Source organism: Canis aureus, chromosome 4, assembly GCF_053574225.1.
Source record: "Canis aureus isolate CA01 chromosome 4, VMU_Caureus_v.1.0, whole genome shotgun sequence".
Taxonomy (NCBI): Eukaryota; Metazoa; Chordata; class Mammalia; order Carnivora; family Canidae; genus Canis; species Canis aureus.
The window spans coordinates 86,718,801-86,731,091 of NC_135614.1; the positions used below are offsets into that span (position 1 = coordinate 86,718,801).

The 12,291-nt window shown below is 34.6% G+C and overlaps 1 protein-coding gene across 9 annotated transcripts in view; it reads left to right on the forward strand.

The window, feature by feature from the left end:
• The window catches only part of CDH18 (cadherin 18), a 951,119-nt gene that overhangs the window by 920,276 nt on the left and 18,552 nt on the right, over positions 1-12,291 (forward strand). The window lies entirely within an intron of this gene.

Here is a 12,291-nt window from a genome sequence, read left to right on the forward strand (position 1 = left end):
AGGAAAAATGAAAAATATGTCCTAGGGACAGTTAGGAAAGGAAATGTAATGTTTGAGCTCATCTTGCATTAGCAAGGCTATCAAGATGTGGTGTACAAATTGTATTTCCTCTTGTTATTATGAATATTTTTCAAAATATGGGTAGAAAATATGCATAATTGCAGAATATTGTGGAAATTTTGAATTATATTTGTTTAAACTTCTGTATTGTGTAGCGGAAAAAGAATACCGTAATTCAGTAACTAGAGGAGATTCTCAGGTTTCAGATTCCCCATTTGGTAGATTTCTCAAGGTTGTGTGGTTGTGTAAAACTCCACCTTCTATATGTAAAGGATATGTTAAATCAGTCAATATGTGCAATGTTCTGATGTGTATCAACTTTCTTCTTCCCCCAAACTTTCTTTGATCATGTTTATCTGAATATGTTATTATTTAAGATTTAACACTTGCCTCAGAATCCCATGAGAGAAACAATAGTGCATACACTTAGGAATAAACATTTAATTCCCTCTCTGTACCCTTTAGGGAGAAGCATTTTCATATATATATATATATATATATATATATATATATATATATATAAATTTATTTATTTATAAATATATATATAATCACCAAATGTCAACTCACTAAATCATTATGCACATTATTCCTAAGCTTCTTTAAATTATCATAATAAGGATAGCAAATTGTACATGTGGCCATAGCAAGATTTATATGAAAATACAAAGATTGTCAGCTCTCCCTATGGAAATACGTATTTGCGCATGTTTGTGTATGATGTATGATGAATTGTACCGATTCATTAATATACATTTATGTACATATGAACATCCCATTCTACAATCCCAAATATATCTAATGTAATTAGCTATGTGAAATATGTAAAAAAAAAAACCCTATTCATACTTCCCATATTTCAAATCAGTGCATAATTTGTGGAACAACTTTCTGCCTTAGATTAAAATCATATCTAGATCCTTATATTTATATTTTATTTGTTCCTTTTGCCATTCTCATAAGGATTTAATTTTACATTTTTACATTTTTAAAGTAATTTTAATTTGATGATGTTATCGTGAAAATTTGACTTGGATTTAAAGTGTGTCACATTCAAGTTATTTAACTTATGTAAGTATAACTCCAAAAGTATTTTTTAAAAAACAAGAGAACTTTACTGTGGTTGAGACCCACTCAGTTACTAAAGTCCTTTGTACAAAATTTTTATATCTGAAATTTGTGAATTTAATTAATCAATATATTCAAAAGGGCTCTTAATTCAATGATTTGACATCACCAATGGTGGGGGCTCATTTTAAGGAATTCTTCTCAAACGTGTGCACAATTTTAAAAGGGTTGATGATGATGATGTAAATTTTCTAACATTTCTTTTACCATATATATGGATGCTTAAACCAGCTATACCATGTCAAGTATGTGAGGCCTGTGGACAGTTGTGTAGAGATAAAGATGTTTTAATCTATTTGTAAGAATATTTTTTAAAATGTTGAGAATTGATAAAATTATAAATAACATAAGAAAATTCCTTTTGGATAGGTAATAGCAATTTCCAGAAAAAAATCAAATGCATAGTTGAAAGCCTATGCTTATTCAAAGTGGACTTTATTATGCTATAGATAAGCCAAGCCACCTAAACTTCCCAAGCTTCATTTTTTACATTCATAAATTTTGGTTTAAAATACTCACTTTTGGAGCACCTGGGTGGCTCAGTCGGTTAAGTGTCCAACTCTTGGTTTCAGATCAAGTCATGCTTTTGGAGTTATGAGATTGATCCCTCCATGGGTCTTGATGCTAGGCAAGTAGTCTTCTTGAGATTCTCTTTCTTCCTCTCCCTCTCCCCCTTACCCACTCTAAAAAATAAATTAATTAAATAAAATACTTACTTTGGAACATTGGGAGAATTAATGATACCATCTATAATGATGGCCTTTTCTCTAAAAGGAAGACAGCAATGGATAATAATATGTAAAAAAATAGTATGTAAAGATGAAATTAAAAATTAAAAATGGAATAGTCATACTGAAAACCTCACACATATAAATTCATGAATGCATAAATAAATTCTCTGGACAACATTTACATAAAACATGAATAAATATTAATCTAGGCCTGCTGAAATCCTGGTCATTTGGGGTTTATATGCTCCCAGAACATAAACAATAAACCTAAAAGAAACAATTAAAAACAATGACAATTATTCTGTGTGTATGTGTGTGTGTGTGTGTGTGTGTGTGTGTGTGTGCTTACTGCTTACATGAAAGTGCACCTTCAGGGAACAATAGAAGGCAGATAGAGCCCCTAAGCCAGGGTGAGTGACGAGGAAGCCACTGATTTAGTGGCATCTCCAAAACTACTAAATGGTAAAGAATGAATAGAGAGAAAATGGGATTTCCAAATAAGAGAGAAAATGTATATATTATTGTTTACCCAAAGGCTACAAATCAGATTAAAAGATAGACAATAATATAAAGAATGTGTCAGAAAATGAATTCACTTTGAATAATATAAAACACACAAATGATCAGAAGAATAATATAACTATATTTAGGACTCAACATTTAAAAAAATAGCAATAATATTTTTGCAAAAGAGACCAAGAAGTGATTAAGTGAAATTAGACAATGGAGGAAAGCAAATTTGTATGAAAATAATGTAAAATCCCTTATCAAATCCCCCAAAATAAAAATCCTTAGTTTTTGCATATATAGAAAGTATATAGAGATATATAGAAATATGTACTAAGTTTTATATGTACTCAGTTTTATATATATACTATATATAAAATTATATCCAAAAATTTAAATTTAAATTTAATTATATATGCATGTATATATAATGCATATCTGCACATTATATGCATAAAAAACTAAAGCCATTAAACACATAGAAAAATATAGACCTATATGTAGATATTTAGTTATATATAGAACTATATATATATAAATTTATATATAAATTTATATATATATAAATTTATATTTATTTATTTATATTTATATTTATAAGTTTAAAATGTAATTACATACACATATATGTGTATATTTATAATATAAATGTATATGTGTGTATAAATATACACACATAAACACAAATTATAGAGAGAACAATTTAAATTAATAGACAGCCTTACCTCTAGACCGGACACAAAGAAATTTTAACAAGTCAAATGTAAAATTCAGTAATTGAAGCAGATAAGCTCAAATAGATAAAAATGAGGAAACTTTGTAAAGCATCTGATAGATTGGAGCATAATGTTCCTAGAAGAATTAAGAAGAAATTATGGCCAAGAGCAATATATATAAATAAAATTGCATGACAGCTCTATATTTGAAAATATATGGACCCTTATGATGAACATAAACACCAAAGCCAAGCACAAAATTAAATCTATCCTTGGATATGATAGTTTAAAACTTTTAAGCATCAAAGATAAAGAGAAAAGAAACTTTACACTATCAAAAAGAAAACGCTAAATAATTAATAATAATTAGATTTTTTTGAAGATTTTATTTACTTATTCACAAGAGGCACAGAGAAAGGCAGAGACATAGGCAGAAAGAGAAGCAGGCTCCCTGCAGGGAGACTGATATGGGACTCGATCCCAGGACCCCAGGACCACAACCTGAGCCGAAGGCAGACATTCAACCACTTGAGCCACTCAGATGCCCTGATAATTAGATTTTTTTAATGGTTTGTTTTTAAGTATTTAATTTATTTATTTTAGAGAGAAGGAGAGTAGAGGAGAGAGGCAGAGGGAGAGGGAGAGAGAAAATCTTAAGTAGACTCCACGCTGAGCGTATAGCCTGACAGGAGGCTCTACATGTGGAGGTCATGACCTGAGCAGATAGAAGAGTCAGTCGCCTAACTGAAAGTGCCAGCCAGGCACCCCAATAATTAAATTTAAACTAAATTACTGTCCTAAAAAAACAGGTGGTAGAGGTTGATAAAAACCATCTTGTCAAAATGCTGATGGAAAATAATTTGCTATTACCAACCTTCTCTGGAACTAGTTAAAAAGGGTAGGCTATCAGGACTCGAGGAGGACCCATTATTAAAGAGTTTCCAATGTATACAAATAAGTTTCTTACTTTTAGCTACTTACATTTTGGCAAATATTGTATTAGTGTTTGCCTTTAGGATCTCTGCAGAATGTAATAGATAGAAAGAATCTTGTAATTCATGTTTCATTCCATAGGTTAAAATTTGAAGTATAAATACTAAGTTAGTAGAATAAAAATCTGTAATTTCCAAAGCAAGGAACAATTTTCAGAAAGTTAAATAATAAAACTTACGTTATCAATAGAACAGAAAGCCAGGAAGGAGAATGAAAAATGCAAAGTAAAAGCATAGAAAATGAAAGAAGTAGAAATTAGTTCAAACACCTCATAGCCATAATCAGATTAAATATCATTTTTAATCAAAGCTATATTATATTTAAATATATATAAATATATATATGCCACTCAGAAGAGATATACCAAAATTAAAATAAGATAGAAAGTTTAATATAAAAAGTTAGAAATATTTAGCCTATTGCTTCAAAAGAAACAATTATTTCTGGAAAAAGAAAACAAATCCAAAACTTAGTGTCTTAAAATAAAAGACATTTATTTAGGTCACATTTCTAAGAATGAGCAATTTCTGAAAGGTTCATATAAGCAATTCTTCTGGTCCCAGGATACCTTCAGCCACTACAACTAATCAACATTGTACAGAATGTTCTTGATTCAAAAAGAAAAAAAAATGAGAATAATAATTAGAAACAAAACACTTGATTATCCTTCTTAATAGATGATGATATTGTCTAAATGGAAATTTAGGAGACTCTACGTAAACACCAAAGTAATACTTTGCCAATTTTTGGAATACAAATAAATGCCTGAAGATGGACAGATTTCCTATATTTAAAATAAACATGAATAAATAGTAAATCAGGTACAATATCAAATGGGAAAATAAATAAATCAACCCAAAACACTTCTAAAATCATTAGGGGAAAAAGAAAAAAACAATATATAATGTTCAGGTCTACCCAATCTAAAGAGCAATGTTATTGAAAATATAAAACCATGCAAGAAAAATAATATATTCACCAGCTTAGTCAATCAGAGACTCAGATTTTCATATTAATCTATAAATTATATATAATTTTAATGACAAACTGAATTTAGTAATTGGTTAATAAAATGCAAATGGTAAAGGATTAAGAAAAGCAAGAATGTATTGAGAAAGATGAACGAGATACATCGTCAGCAGAAAGAGAAGAAAAGCGGGCATATCCTAGGAGATGTTAAGACATTATAATGAAGAAAGTAATGAGTGAAACCCAGATACACTTGGTTTTTCTTGTCTTTTCTTTCTTTTTTTCTTTGTAATGCATGTGCCTGTCTTACGCTTTGATTGCTAAGGCTCCCATTTCAAAGAGGCATCCACTTTGGGGAAGGTTAGCTGGAATAAGCACAATGCCAGCCACAGGACCAGATAAAGGTCCGGGCTGCCTTCCCCTGTCCCCTGAGACTCTTTGTTTTCGAGATCTTAATTGATCCTGATAACTGATCATTTGGTCTTCTCTCTCTCCCTCTTTCTCAAACTCTTCTCTCTCTCTCTCTCTCTCTCTCTCTAACTCTTCTTGTTTTTTAAATTCCCACTCTTATGTTTTAAATTCATCGATAGAATGAGCCCCCAAATCCTTGGCACCCACCATCAACCCCAAAGCCCCCATCATTCTTTTTCTCTCTACCCTCCACCTCTCCCTGTGGCCCCACATGTGCTGTGTAATTTCCCAGACATGTGAGTAATAAACCTTCTTTCCAGAATTTGAGGGTTATTGCTGAAGAATGTCTTGCGATCCTATTAAGGATAGCAAGGGTCATCCAACCACAACATTGGTTATTGATAGGCTGAGTTCGGCATGAAACAATGAAGTACCCCTTAAATACAGTAGTACTGCAGAAATGGAGAGAGAGAAGGGAAGAACCAATTAAGGGGGCTTAAATAAAATTATTAGATATCTAAATCTATATATACACATAGGAACTTTACAGAAGACAAAGGCAGCATTTTTAACCGTTGTGGAGAGCGCAATCTAAAAAGTACATAGAAAGGGACCAGCATATTTTATATAATTGGGGTAGAAGAGGGTTTCATATAAAAGAGTATGGATTGGTATCATGAATGTATTCAAACATCCCACAAAACGAAATAAGCATCCCAAATAGGAAGCAAAATAATTAAGGATACAAGTAGGTCATTAACAGAAGAACATATGAACCATGTGTTCAAGCTATTAATGATCTTACACAAAAACGTAAGACAATAATAACATAAATGTCACCTGCATGCATCCCATTAGTCAAAAATAAAAACAAAATCTGGGAATGTCAATGGTTCAACACCCGAGTAGTTGCTGAAGATGTGTCATAAGAGCCTTCATATGTCGATGCTGAGATTATACTTTACCTCCGTGGTAAGCGGTGAGTCTTGACCCAATTTCGTGGGTTCTGGCACAAGGCTCCATACTCCCGGGTCAGGGGTAGATGCTTCATTTCCCATGGCCCGGGGAGCAGTAGGACCTTCATGTTTTCTCTGATTCCCTTAACCCCAAAGTCTCAAGAGAGGGACCTGGAGTGCTCCAGGTACATGGTCCGCATGCAGTGGGTTTGCTTCGCAGCAGAGAAATCTTAAACTGGGGAGTTCCAAAATTCTATAAAGGGCAGCAAGGAAGTTAGGTCGGACTTTGCCCCAGAGGTTGTCCTTATATTTAGCAAGTAAGATTGTCTTCCTCTGTCTATGTCCTGGTGGGATTCTATTTGCCACTGAGATCTGCTTACTAAATAATTAAATTTAAGACATTGTTCCATGTGTTTTCAGATCTTCACCATCTTCATTAGATCTTTTTTTGCCAAATGTTTTCTCCTTCATTAATTTGGCATTTTCTAATTTACCTGAACATTGGAGAACAAATGTATTTTTTGGATGTTCCATCCCATTTATGTAAATGACTCTTTATTTGGGGCCTATTTTTCAGCATCTCTTGTAACATTGTGAGTATATTGGTAGAAAACACCAGCATGCAGCTCAAAGCATTTTCTGCTCAAAGAAACAGGAATCCTATCAAAGCAAATACATCCATGCAAGGAGTGTAGCTCAAACGCTGACTGCTTTGGCTGATAGCACTTTTTTTCCTTTTACACAGAGATAAATCTCTAGTGAAATTATCTGTCCTTTCTTTCCTTCTCTATTTTTTAAACATATTAATCTCAACAATTTTGCAATCATTGTCAACTAACTCTAGTGTCTCAATAAGATGACAGGTTTTTGTTTCTCATCGGGGACATCGGAGAGACAGTACTGGGACACATGGTCTTGTTGCGTGATTTGTCTAGTAAGTTTTTTGTTAGATGTCACATGTGGCGTATAGACCTTGGAGAGTCTCTCACATGACAATGTGTTTGTCCAGGGAGTATTCACCATTTTCGGACACGCATTGCGGCGGGGGGGGGGGGGGGGAACGTGATTATTTTAATCCAATGAGAGCTGAACTAAATCAAAGTCGATTTGTAATTTTGTTCAGATTCTATCTCTGTCCCGTTGCTGGAACATAGTCCTCCAGGACTTTCAACTGGGAGCTTGCTTGCATCCTGGGCCCACCACCTTGATCTCTAACTTTAACTACTATCAATTCAATACAAAGAGAAAGCAAAAAAAAAAAAAAAAAAAAGCTTTTCTTTATCTTCCAGGGCTTTTCCACTTAGAGTTTTAGATTTCTGCTCAACTTTCAATTTAATTTCCAATTTAAACTTTCAATTTAGCAAGTGTCTTTAGGGAAAATCAGCCATGTGTTCAAGCCTCCTCAATTTCCAATTTGACTGCAGGCCCAAGAGACTTCTAAAAGTTCTAGTTTCTCAGTCCCAGGTTGGAATCCCATCCTCTTATTAGTTTCTAGTACAAGCAAATGGGTTGTAATCAGCAGCCCCCTGTTCATATATGTCCTCTCTCTGGAATCTTGTCCGTCCAGTCATCTTGCTCCAGGAGTTCTTGAACACCATTAAACAGATATTTTCTTGGAACGTTCAGGCTTTTCTCTGTGTTATCCCTAAGAGTATTTGGTCAGTCAAAAACCATTTTACCTAGACCTCCATTCTATAAGACAAGAACTGTTTGGCTCCAGTTTTGTTAAATTGTTGGGATATAAACTGGGCTCAGAAGAAAGGATGCTGTTCAGAAAAAACCTAATTATCATAGAGATGCTGGTTCCTTGGATATTCACCAAAATGCTGAGGATATTAGTTCCTTAGAATTTAATTAAAATTGGCTCAGAACACCATCCTATATACTGAGCAAAACCAAGATCCTTTGCAAAACTTCTGAAAGTTGGATTGGGTGCAACATTGTCACTCCCTGCCAGGTAACACCTCAACTGATGTTTCATATTTCTCAGGCTTTGGTTTGCCCTCTTACTCTCCCTTGCCAGCTATAGGCCTTCTTCCAAAATACTATGTGCTCAAAGCCCACACTTATTCCAAAAGTATGGATGAACAGAGTATGATGCAAAAACAGCCCAGTTTAGCAGATAACTGGAAGGAATAACAGATGAAAGACATTGTAGCCTAAAAATAGATTTCAGAGTCATTCTTCTAAATATTTGCTGGGCTAACTATGTGCAGCTAAATAAATTCGGCCTGCAGAAAGATCCTGAAAATCACCCCTAGAGCAGAGTGGTGTTGAGGTTCATAAGAAGGTATTTAAACACTGGCTCACATCTACTCACTACCCCCTCAGGATGTTGGAGAAATCGCTGGGGACGAGAGCTCAAAGAACTTCCCTAAGTGGAAGAGCAGAGGGTATTGCCAGGGCAGGTTGAAAGACAGAGCTGTTGGTGTGCATTAGAAAGCACTTACTATTAGAAAGTGAAAACCATTCTTAAATATCTAAAAAAAGACTTTTTGAGTGGACACATGAAAACACCGCCGCTTTAAAATTTCTGGTGAGATAAGAAAACTCAAAAGGACACCACTGAAAACTGAATTAATATGAAAGATGGAAGAAGAAGCAATACTGCCCAAGAGAACAGTGCTTTCCCCACACTCAAGGGCGTTGAGAGGTGGGATCCGAGTCCTCGGGCACCTCCTGCTGTTTTGAGTCCAGTGGCACTTTGCTTCCCCTCTCCTGGTTTCTATCACCTACCGAGTCTCAATCCCTTCCCTCTTTACACCAAATTCTTGGGAACCCTGATTCCATCCATACTCTGAACCATGACTAGAAAAAGTTAATGCCCTTAAGAGCAAATTGGTCAGCACCTCAGCCACCCTACACCCAGTACCCAACAGTCCTCAGCGAGACTGGATCCTTTTTTTTTTTTTTTTCTTAATGGCAGATGATTGTAGGATAACCAGCACCTCTCTAATCACAGCACTTGTCACACTGCGGGCTCTCTGTGCTTTGAAACTCTACAATCCAAGAACACAAGGGCTTTCATCTGATTTACTAACCTGCTGTATTCCTAATCCCACTGTGATGTCTGACACAGAGGACCATTTTAAGTAAATATCTGTTAGGAAAAATAAGAGGGGGAAGTGGCGCAGAAGAGTGTTTTAGAGGTAGATCTGGAGATAGGCTGCCTCTGTTTAAAACGTGGTTTCTCTGCTGATTCTGTGTGAGACGACCACCAAGTCCTTATTCTCAGTGTATCTCGGTTTCCTCTTTCATAAAGTGGAGACATGGAGACAGTTATTACTGTTTCATGTTCATGAAGAGAGATCGAAATATAAAGAATTTGAAATCACATATGAAGGACTTCAAGACATAAAGGGCACATTGAAAGTAACTAAAAAATAAATATAGATGGAAAAAATAATATAAAATATCCAAATCACTCTGAGTAAAGAAATATTTAGGATTTAAAGTTTATATACATATATTTTATTATGTATTTATTATAATTTCATAATGTATAAGTTATATATAATAAAATCTCCAAGAAATTCTCGAACTTGGTGGAAAAGGAAATAATTTTACCAACTAAAATCCCCAAGAAATCCCCAAGAAATTCTAGAACTTGGTGGATAAGGAAATGATTTTACCAATTTCCAGACAATGGATTTAAAATGTAAAGAGAATAAATAGTCCCAAGGTACTCATTTGCAAAATTGCAAGCTGATAGTCAGTGGGTCTTCTTTAGTGACATTTGAAGAAAAGACCTATAATAAAATAATCCTCTTCCTATGATGATATCACTCATGTGACAATTAGGGAAGAGTACTTTAAGATGCTGAATGCATCAGAAAATATAAAAACTATCAATTATAGTAAAATTCCATGGATACAATATTTGGAGCTACAGCAGCCAAATGAAAATAAGATAAGAATCAATATCTGAAAAGGTAAAGACTATAAAATGAACAGTAATAGTTAAGCATCAAGTAGATATAATGATTCAAGTGTAGAGTTTGATCACATGTCTGAGCAATAATGATAATATAGCAAGCTTGCTTCATAAATGTTTATGAAATGGATTTTGGATATTTTCAATAAGAATATACTCATTTATTGTATTTAATTTAAAAAATGATAAAAAGCACCTGAAATATGCAGAAACACACACACACATGCACACACACAGAGCTTTATTTCATTGCTTGGCATTTACACTGGCTGTCCAGGGTTCTACAGGAGACTCACACCATGTTACTATTCATGACCATTCTAACCGTCTCATCCTAGAAAGGACTTTTTTTTTTTTTTCTCTAAAAGAAATTCTGTAGTCAGCTCTTGTTGACACTGTGTTCCTCCTCCCACCTAACCTGGGAGGTGGCACACATTGTCTGGGGGGTGTCAGGCAGTGAGTGATCTAAGCTGTCCAGAATGTTAACAGTTAAAACACAAAGCTCCTGCTCTCAGGGGACTTGCCATCTAGTTGGGGAAACAAAGGTATTATGAAATGTAACCTGCACCTGAAGGCAGCGACACTTGAGTTAACTTTAAAGACATCACTAAAAGTCGTGTTGTTAAAAGAAGTGGAGCATGATTTGACTTTGAAGGATAGAATCCGTCCCGCTGGGTAGAGTGGATCTGAGAATGTGTTTCAATCAGATGGGGGACTGAGACCGCATAGATGACGACGTCCGAAGAGTCTAACCAGGGAAACGGGACAAAGCAGAGACACAGGCATGTTGTATTCACTGCTGAGAACATACTAAGTATTAAACACTGTGCTATATTCTGTTTAAAAAAATTATATTCTGACATTAATCATTTAGTTGTTCTAGTACCAAATTGTGGTGGATAGAAAATTTTGGACTCAACCAAAATCCTCAATATTCATCTTGAAAATCATGGCCCTTACCTATTAAATACTTTGATTTGGAAAATAATCACGTGAAGGATGTCTCTTTTTTTTTCTTTTTACAACATAGACGGTGAAATATATATTGTTTGTTGACCTTACTTATCATTAACATATCAATAAGATATATTTAAAATTAAAACGAGTTCAGAAGATAATTGTGAGTCACAACATTTAAAAATTATATCACTCTCAAACAAGGGAAAAAGGCATGAACTACTTCCTGATGAAAATGAATTTTTTCCTCTGACCACCTAATCTTTTACAAAAATGTATGTATTTATTTTAGAGAGAGAGCGTGGTGGGGAGGAGAAGCAGAAGGGGAGAAAGAGAGAGAGAATCTCAAGTAGACTCCCCGCCAAGGGCAGAGCCTGACACGGGTCTCGATCTCAGGACTCTAAGATCATGATCTGACCCAAAATCAAGAGTGGGACACTTCACCAACTGAGCCACCGGGTTGCCCCCAGCCACCTAATCTTTAAACTGTAGTAGATAAACTTCATTTTAGCCTCCATCGTTTAATTCTAACTTCTTAACCAATATAGATATTTTGGTTACCTGTATCGATAGCAAATGAGCTATAGCCATAATGTCACAAAGTCCTTGAGTACAAGCGTACACCAGGGTTCTGTGCACACAATAACTTTGTTCATTCATTTTGTAATATAAAAGTGTAATCTAATCCCCCAATATAAAATTATCATTAGCCTTCCAGGTAAATCTGTTCTGCTTCATGGTCTTTATGCTGCCTCTTGAGGGACTAGGTTTTATCTGATGCACAGAGATTTGCCAGCCTAATTCCTAGGCTTAATTCTAATTGTCAAGTGCATTTGTAAATCTTGCAGATTTTACTAGGGGAAGAGATCATTTATAACTATCTGTATACTTGTATTTCTGTTTGTTTTCAGGGCTCTAAATCACATTTA